This window comes from Pygocentrus nattereri, chromosome 7, assembly GCF_015220715.1.
Source record: "Pygocentrus nattereri isolate fPygNat1 chromosome 7, fPygNat1.pri, whole genome shotgun sequence".
NCBI classification, from domain to species: Eukaryota; Metazoa; Chordata; class Actinopteri; order Characiformes; family Serrasalmidae; genus Pygocentrus; species Pygocentrus nattereri.
The window spans coordinates 44,197,920-44,208,399 of record NC_051217.1 but is presented as its reverse complement, the minus strand read 5'-3'; positions in this window follow the sequence as shown (position 1 = coordinate 44,208,399).

Genomic DNA, 10,480 nt, shown 5'->3' with positions numbered 1-10,480 from the left:
GGCCTGTGCGCTCCCGGAGGAACTGCCCCATAAGGTGAGGTGCTTTAGAAGCATGTAATGTTCTGATGTGGTTTTGGGGGCACTGATGGGAGATTAGCTCCACACTGAAATATAAAGGATGTGCTCTGAATCCTGATGGAGGGGCAGGAAGTTAATAAAATCAAACCGGGGTGAAAGGGGGACTCAGGCATCTTGTAATGTCCAACAGAAGAGCAACTTTTAGGAATGAGTGTCTGTCGACCCAATGGGTCTGACCGATGGCAGGCTTTTAAGAATCAGGTCTTTAGTTTCCGATATAATGGCAGTTTTGAGTACTAGCTACTCAAAACAACCTCACAAGACAAATAGAATCCCTCCTCTCTGGTCTGTGGTTCTGTTTTATTATTCTGTGCTATCAAGTCAGTTAGAATGCCTGGCTACAATATGGATAATTTTTAATCCAGACAATTGCGTCTTCCGTTTGGGTCTCCAAAGGCTTGTTCATGATTGTCCGTATCCATCATGTAGCATGTCATCCTCTTCCTTTTATGTCTAACTGTTGAAATTGTAATTTGCACTTTCCAGTTAACTAGATGTGCTCATAATAGAGTGACGTGAAGCTTGATGTTTTAAAATTTTTTTATTTTCGCTCTCCAAAAGGCTTTGCCAACAGTAAAGTTCAAAGGCATCAATGTTTTCCCTGTGCATTTTTTTATTGTCCATCTTTCACTTCCACACTCGTTCAGATGTACAGTCCTAACAATAAAGTGCCAAAAGGAACCAAAAGGGGTTATTGTCACCATAGTAGCAGAGTGTGACTGGGCCATGAGTCAGGACACTTTTCAGTGTGGTAACAGAGTTTGCCCACCTGGGAGATTTTTCACCTTGGCAGTGGAGTTGACTGGACCAGAACACAGGAGACTTGTCACCACAGTGGTAGAGTTTGATGGTACCATAAACTAGGATCTTTTTCAGGGCATGGCAGACACTTTTCATGGCAGTAGTTCAGTTTGACTGGGCCAAAAGTCAGGTAACTTGTAATTGCACTACTGGAGTTTGATTTGAGTTTGAGCCATAAACTAGGACATTTTTCAACGTAGTATCAGTGTGACTGGGCGATAAATTGGGACATTTTGTAACCACTAGCGAGTCCACTAATAGGTTTGCTACAAAGATATTTTGATGAGGGAGGGTATCAAGTGTACAAGTTGTGTAGTTGTGTGGCGATTAAGCAGCGAGTTAGGCCGACTTACAGCAGTCTCCTGAGGCTGAGATACATACAAGATAACTAAACAATCAAAACAAACCAAAAGTAATTTACAGCACCCAACCCAAACCATCAAACAGTCACCGAGTGAGTGGCCAATACACCAAACAAGTAAAGTCCATCAGCTACTTTGCAGCTTTTAGTTTTGGTGTCTCAGCAAGTAAGTGGTAGAACAGTTCATATAGAAGGCTTCTGCAATAGTAGTTTGTGATGGAGGAGCAGAAGGTTAGCCGGTGTTAGCGGCTAATGGTGTGGTTGAGTGAAGCGGGAATGATGTACCAGGAGGCCCAAGTAAGTCCCAACGTCAGCAACCCAGAACCGTCTAGGGCATATAAGATCTCTTTCTGCACAAAAAGTGAGACTAAAACCAATGCCAAGCAGTCCTTTCAATTAACATGCCTTCAACAGAGCTTTAGCACAGTATTAGCAACAACATAACATACACAGCACCTAGTGTTTCAACTGCTGTGCAGGCTCCATAAAAGTGTACTGTACACAAAGATTAAAAGCACCAGTAGAACCTTTAAACAACAGTAAAAGATCCAAAGACACTTACAACAAGCAGGAAACCCACAGTTTCCTATCAAGGAGATAACCAGCATGGAGGATGTGCCACCTGGAAACGATTCCCTCAATACCACCTGCTTGGCTTCTTCTATTTATACACAGCCCAGGGGTACCTCTCTACTGACCCCATGAAGATGGGAAGAGGAACTGCAGCAAGATTTATCTAGAGCCCTACTGACAGATAACCAGTTTGGTTACAATTTTTTACTGCAATGACAGAGTTTTACTAGGCCATGCGCTGGGCCACTTTTTGGTAGTAGGCCATTTTGACAGGGTTTTAAAATGAGACGCTGTTCACTGCAGTAGCAGAGTTTCATTGCGCATGAGATGGGACACTTTAGAATGCATTAGCGGAGTTTGACTGGATCATAAACTGGGATCTCTTTCAGGGCAGTACTGGGCTGTAAACTGAGATGCTTTTCACTGCAATGGTGGAATCTGAGTGGGTCATAAGCTGGGAGATTTTTGGCTAATTTTTGGAGTCCAAAATTAGAATATTTTTCATTGCAGTAGTGTTTGAGTGAGAGAGTAGAGTTTAAGTGGGCCATGAGCCAGGTAGCTTTTCACAACAGTAGTGGAATTTGACTGAATTTCAAGCTGGGACACTGAACAGGGACATTTTATATTGCATTAGCAAAAACTGACTGGGTCATAAATTGAGACACTTTTAAGTAGGGGAGCTTGACTGGGCTATGAGCTGGGACACCTTTCACAGCAGCAGTAAAGACTGATTGGGTTGCAAGCCAGGAGATTTTTCACCCCATCAGCGGAGTCTGACTGGGCCGCTATCCTGGAGGTTTTTAACCTCAGACGCAAAGCTTGACGGAGCCCATTTTTCACTGCAGTAACAGAGTTTGAGAGGGTCATGAGACAGAAGACATTTCACAGTATAAATGAAGTTTGACTGGGCTAAGAGACTGGGAGACTTTGCACCACAACATTGCCATTGGACTAGGTTGTGAGCCAGGACTTTTTACTGTAAGTTTGGGCCACATTTTCTACCGCAGTAATGGAGCTTGGCCGGGCCACACGCCAGGAGATGATTCAAAAGATGTGCACACACTTACAAGTTAAAGGCTTTTGATCACTCTGGATCTGTAACTGGATGAGCTCTTGCTTTAAAGTATAAAGCAAACCCATCAAGAATATATTTTTTAACACAACAGCCGCATCATGTGTATCAATGCTAGTATCTGTGTACTCTTTCTGAGTAAAATTAAGTTATCCTCCTCCTTCTGTGAGAAATAACCTTTCTTCTGTAAAGTTTCTGATCATACACACTTAAGAATTAGAAATGATGAAAGTTCTTTTAAGTTTATAAGTCTGAATGCGCTGTTTAAATTTGGCTCAACGTGACTTTGTTCCCTGTCGGCAGCAAAAACTGCTTCAGAGAGAGAAGTTCTTGATGAAATTCATTCACACCAATCAATGGCAAACATGGTTAAGAAAAGAGCATTGTGGGATATGCCCCAAAAACCAATAACACACCCTCAATATCAACACGGCCAGCCAAACTCAATAAACAGGCACAAAGGAACGTCAGCACAGATCAGACACTGCTGTCCTCAAGCAGAGAGGAACCAAGATGAACGGCGGTTTTATGAAGAACAAAAACATAGACTGAAAAAAAATTGAGAATAAACAATTAAAGAAGTTCTAAAATGGATACTTTTCAACCTTTCTGCATAATTCATTCAGAGTGGTTTGGTGTGAAGTTCTACACTGAAGAGAGACTCAGATGTCTTTACAGTGGTGGTGATAGGAACCAGGGGTCACTGTCTCTACAACACAAATATAGCTATTTTATTTACTATCCAAACCCACCAGTGAACCTACATGAGTCTTTACATTTTATATGGAATGTTGATGATGGAAAATAGTGAACATAAGCTTTTCCTGGGACTATTTTATGCATGTACCCTAAAATGAAGAGTATCAATAGGGAGTTTGTGCCTCTTTGCTGCAGTAACAGCCTCAAAGTCATTGAATGGAGCTCAGTCACTCCAGAGAAAGTAGCTCCACTACTCTACAGTGCAATGCTGGGGGGCTTTAAACGCCTCTAGCCCACATTTGGCATTGAGCTCATGTGCAGCTGCTCCAGACCTTCCCATTCTATTGGTCTGTGCTTTTCTATGGCGATTACACTGCATGTGTGCAATCGAACACCTGCATCAGCAATGAGTGGCCTTCAAGAGGAATTCCTCAGATTATTTCTGTATAATTCAGTGTGAACTATGTCATTCAGAGGGGTTCAGTGTGAAATGGTTCATTGGAGGGAAACTTACTGACTCAGATTTCTTTACAACATAAATATAGCCATTCCATTTACTATTCAAAAGCACCAGTGAACCTACATGTTTCGTCTGAGTTATTATATTGAATGTTGATGATGGTTAAATAGTGATAAATCTGAAAACATTTTCCTTTGGGGACTTTTTCTGCCTTAAAACATCCTACATGTATGTCTCCATAAGCGATGGCTTCCAAAAATGACGTAGAAGGCCAAAATCGTCTCAAAACTACCATGTCTCGGACATTACGGAGCATATCATGGTGGGGCAGTCGTGGGCTAGAGGTTAGGGATCCAGCCTCGTGACGGAAGGTTGCTGGTTCGATCCTCAGAGCCGACAGCACATGACTGAGGTGTCCTTTAGCAAGACACCTAACCCCCAACTGCTCCCCGGGCGCTGCGGATTGGGCTGCCCACCGCTCCGGGCAAGTGTGCTCACTGCCCCCTAGTGTGTGTGTGCTCACTAGTGTGTATGTGGTGTTTCACTTCACAGATGGGTTAAATGTGGAGGTGAAATTTCCCCGTTGTGGGACTAATAAGGGTCTCTTAATCTCTTAATCTTAATTAATATGCATCACGGAGTTTCATGCAATCACTTTCTGTGAGGGAGCATTTAGAGGTGGGCGTCTGGTTCCTATCACCACCACTGTGAACAATTCTGACTCGACAAGTTCCTCTAGAACGGAGCGTTTGACAGCAAACCGCTCAGAATGACTCTGTTTACATCTTAACCTTTTAATCATCCTGAAATTTTGAAAAATCAGTGGAACTTCCCTTTGAAGTAGCTGAATTCACTCATTAAAAGGGCTAGGATATCAGGATACGTATAATAAACTATTAGTATGTTACTTCTTTGTTCCCATTGCCTGCCTCTCTCTCTCTCTCTCTCTCTCCTGGTCTAATCAGTCTTGAGGACAGCCTCTCTCCACCCTGCTGCTCTGAATTTGCAGGCTGGGCTATTTGTCATGGCAGTAGAGAGCAAGCGAGAGGTAGACGCACACTCCAGCGCAGATCAATAGAGCCCTCCCACTGACCGCACACTGCACTGAGCCCCGACCTCAACACCACGGCTCCCTTCAAAAACAGCACAGCGCAGTGCTAGGCCTTTAGAGCTCATATACCTGCACTACACCTCTCAGCTCAACACAGCATAGCACAGCATGCCAACCAGCATATACTGTGAAAAAAACACGGCATGGGTCTACACAGCTGAAAATCACATCTCAGCCCAGGCCAGCGTAGACCCAGCTGTACGCCTACAATGGATCTAGCCCATTTGAGATTAAAACAATCAAAGTATCAAGAATAAGAAAAGCTCATTTCACCGGTTTCCAAGTCTTATACCAAATGTAGCTGACCTGTTTGGTGTCTGCTGTGTTTGCTTCATTAGTGCACGTGTGCTGGAGCTGCAAGGATAATGTCGCTAAGAAGTAATGGGAGCTAAACCACTAGTAGTTGCCACTTCAAAGCGTGTGGAGCTCTTCAGTATCTCTAACAGACGAGGTTTCTGACACTGTATGACTCACTGATATGGATAAACAGGGATCAAAGTACATTAGCACAGCTAAAATAATAACGGCAGCCAATGGAAAGCCGGAATTTCATCCACATTTCGTTCCAGTTGTTGGGAATTTATTCATCAAATCATGAAACAGTTCGATTCAATTTAAGAACCATGCAAAATTTCAAGCTCCAAGTAGTTCTTAATTATCATTTTTAAGTTTTCTCAGGCTTTTTTTATGGCATATGTGCAATATTTTATCTTTGCCATGTTTCTAAATGATTTTTGATATATATATATATATATATATATATATTTGCAAGTATATTAAATTATATTTGCTAAATATATTCTGTTGAACAAATATAATTTCCAAAACTGACAAAGGTTGTATTTTAAATTGTAAATATTGCATCTGACCTTTCTACAGGTACTGTTACCTGTTCATCTTCCAACAAATGAACCTGCTGTAGGAATTATTTTGCATGAAGCGAGTTTATTTAAAGCGTAGGTCAATTTGGGGGCAGTCGTGGGCTGGAGGTTAGGGAACTGGCCCTGTGACCGGAAGGTCGCTGGTTCAGTCCCCAGCACTGACAGTACGTGACTTGAGCAAGACACCGAACCCCCAGCTTCTCCCTGGGTGCTGCGGATAGGGATGCCCACCGCTCTGGGGAAGTGTGTGTGTGTGTGTGTGTGTGTGTGTGTGTGTGTGTGTGTGTGTGTGTGTGTGTGTCTACTTCTAACATGCGTTTATATACCAAAAAATCTTAATACATTTGTACATGACCATTTTCCAAACTCTCTTTATCCCTTGTTACTGTAGCTTTAAGACTGATATATGTAAATGAGCTCAGTTGTGATTGGCTGACTTGAATTATGCCCCAGAAAGCAGTCTAGGCTGAAACACACCTTATAACTACATGTGAATGAGCCAAACTGATTTAGACTGAATGGGCGGATATATGCAAATTAGTTTTCATGACATCACAACTGTCTCAACTGTGAATTTAAAATAATTCTGTTTAGTTTCCTTATATAGACTGTATGGAGACACAACGTAGAGTCTCATAAGGTAGACTTTTAAAAAAATTTCATGGTTAAAATACTTTTTGCTTAACTTTTGATGCAAATCCATGACAAAATGTGACAGGCCCAGTGTGAGTTTGTGTGGAATGACCCAAAAGTTTCAAAGCTAGAAGGTTTATGCTGTACGGTCTGAAACTGCGGCTGAGAAGTCAAAAACAAACTGACATATTGCCTTGACTAATACAGCATGAAAAACAACACAAAGGCCAGCAAAGGCCAGTGTGACCTTATGCTTTCTCAGTCTGACAGTGGACAACACATTACCAACATCAAAGGACCTCTTGGAAAGTATTAGCCAGTGTGTGTTTAAAGGACCATATAATAGGGAAAAAAAGCTAATTACGTAGAAATTTGTGAATAAAAGAATTTCAAATGTAAACTTCATTTACATTATTTAAGTTTGAAAGCATATGATTCACCAGTCTATACAGTCTATGGAAACTAGGCTGCAAAAACAGCTTGTTTTGAATTCATTGTTTTTGTGATGTCACAAAAGCCAGCATATTTACATATATCCACCTTTTCAGCCATTTCGCCCCACCCATCCAGACAGAAGTACAGAGTGTTTCAGTGTGGACTGTTTTTTGAATGAGCCAGTCAATCAGAACAGAGCTCATCTGCATATATCAGCCTTAAAGGCATAGTGGCCTGTTTAATTCTAAATTAAGAATGGTGGTTAGAAACTGGTCATTTACATGTATATATACATATATATACATTATATATATATGTATATATGTATATATATATATATATATATATATATATATATATATATATATATATATATATATATATATATATATAAACCACACAAATAAATCACAAGGCAGAAGTGGGATATGGGCCCTTTAAGGCTCAGTGTTGGTGTACGCTGCTCAGCACAGCTGGAACATCAGCTTACATGATTAGTAAAGGGAAAAAATGGAGAGAATAGAAGAAGAGAGAGGGATTGATGATGTTTGGACCAAAACAAGGATGAGAGATGAGAGAGAAAAGAGAAGAGAGACAGAAAAACAAGGGAGCATCTAAAGGCTAAAAGCAAAGCAGACTGTGCCCTGACTCCTAGAGGTCAGAGGGCTTGTGTGAATAATGAATGAATTTCTGCTGACCTTTGGCCCGGAGCGGGCAGGGTCACGGACACACACATATGCACTTGCATGAAGCAGATACCACGACCACCCAGAGGGTCCTTGTGTTACAGTACTTCATTTTCGTTTATTTTTAAAGTGCCTCACATTGAATATATTTAATATGAAAAAAGTAAAGAACCATTAAACATTAAGAAAGTAAGAGTTATGGAAGAGTTATGAGGGAATGGACTTTTAGTTGTCAAGGAAAACTGAATTTTCCTACCTTATTTATTGGCAGCCTGTACCTGCTTTATTTAATCTTATTTATTCTTTTAACTTTTATTTCTTGTTTAGTTCTTTATTACTTTTAACTTATTTTAATTAGTTTTATTATTATTATTATTATTATTATTATTATTATTATTATTATTATTATTATTATATATTTGTTTATGATTTTGTTAATCTCTTATCTTCTTTTGATCTTAATCTCTTATCAATTAAACCTCACGTTTTATTTTTATTATTATTTTTATCTATTTTTTTTCCACTGTTATTTTTACATTTTCTTTTAATTTAAAATGATTAAATATGGATATTATTTTCTTTGTCAATGTCAATGCTCAGCTACATTAAAAATGAGGGTTGCCCTCAATGTACTTCTGAGTCAAAATAAAGGTTGATTGATTGATTGATTGATTTATACGTACCTAATAAATGTGTATTGGTTTAGTAATAAATAATAATATTAATAATATTCATTTTTCAATTTTTGACATAAATTGAAAAGGCCTGTTTCCCTTTACGTTGGGTGTAAATTTCATTATGAATAGCCTAAAAAAATGACCCAAAATTCCTTGGAAAGACGTCTGGTTCCACTGACTTTCATTAAAAGTAGATTCATTACTTCTCCTGTAAAGTTCCCCTTTTGGAGATACGAGGTTTTGTGGGTAGCAGTTTAGTCCCACCCACTCATGCTGAAGTTACTAGGGGTGTTTCAGCTCACTGGGTTGAGGCACAATGCACAGCAGCCTATTAAAAAACAGGCTGGTTAATTCTACAAAGTTCATGTAAATAAATTAGAACTACACAAATGTGATGTAAGAGCTCGAGGGAAAAAATCAAATAGAGGAAAAATGTAGGATATGGGCTCTTTAATATAAGAGATCTGTATGATCTACTGTGGAAAAAAGAGAAAAGAGCTCTAAAGCAACACTGGATTCAATGTATTTATGTCTAGAAAGGGTATAGACACAGGGGGGGGCATGATTGACAGGTGAATATGATGCTGACCCTGGTGGTGATTAACCACTGACCGTGACCAATCAGATACTTCAACCAATTTCTATGGCCAATTAGAAACTTTAACCACTAACCGAAGCTTAAATACGACGTGCAGTGTGTAAAGGACCTTTGGTTCTCCTGATTTCACACTCGAGAAAGGCCTGATCGCCGTAGATGTGAGCGAGTACAGTAGGTGTCAGGACATGTACGCATTGAAATGCTTGTGGTGAGGCTCAGATAATCACTCTAGAGAAGTAAATGAGTAAAGTGAAATATAAAAAAGTAATTGGACTATATTAAATATGTACAGAATATAGACAAATATACACAAAATATACATAGTCACTTCCTAATTATGCTGGTAGGTATCAAATCAAACACAATCTAACAAGGCCTTCATTTCGCAATGAATGGACCAATAGAAATGGATGGTCCACATTAAAGCACAGCTCATTTAGGAAGGTTATGTCCTTCTATATATAAGACTGCATTTCTCTTGCAAGCAACAATGTAATTATTAATATTATATTAATAATATTAATAATTATATAGTACATATAATACTCCCCCCAAAGTAATTAGGCATCAGAAAGGCCTTTACGACCTGCAAAAGCTCTGAAATAGGGCTAATATGGAAGGAACTGTATGTACATGAGCACATTTTGCACATAGATATGTGCTGTACGCTTCTTATTGTTAATCCCATTGCGAGTATCCTAACAGGAGAAACACATATGCGGAATATCGAACCGCTTGCTGTTGATCTGAGATGCTGCTCCGGCTCATTGTAGCCTGCACTCACCTCTGCATTCGAGAGCATCAATAATGTAAGCACGTCTGCTTTTATTCAATATATCACTGGATAGTTCATTCATAGAGCTCTATTCATCAGAGCGGGGGGCAGGCAGAGGCATTAGAACATGGAGAGCTTTATTAGATTAGCTTTGCCTTGATGTCACCCGGCACTTCACACACTCGCCAGTTCTTCTCTTTCAGCCCCGCACGCATTTACACACCCACACACACGCACTCAGACTCTGCTAAATAAGCGCTGAAGGAAGCGGGGAGGACGAGGACGGCTGGCCCAGGTTCAAAACACTCCGCTACCTCTCCAGAGGGGTTGGCTAACCGTGCTGCCAACACAAACCAGCTAAGGCTTACAGAGGAGTCAACCATGAATGCAGAGCGGAGCAGCTCATCAAATACGTTTCGCCTTTTCCATTTAACACCCCAATTACAGTGTAACATGCAATAGCTCTAAAGCTTCAGCGTCCAAAGTTTGCTCACTTAGCTGGAGCTCGGGGGCTAATGGCTATCACTGGTTTTAGCTATGCTAATGTGGGTCTAGGAGTGGGAAACCATGTCAAGGTTTCAGGCCTGAACAAGATGCTTAAAACATCAGGCGCAGCTCCAAAGGTCAGTATTTACACCTT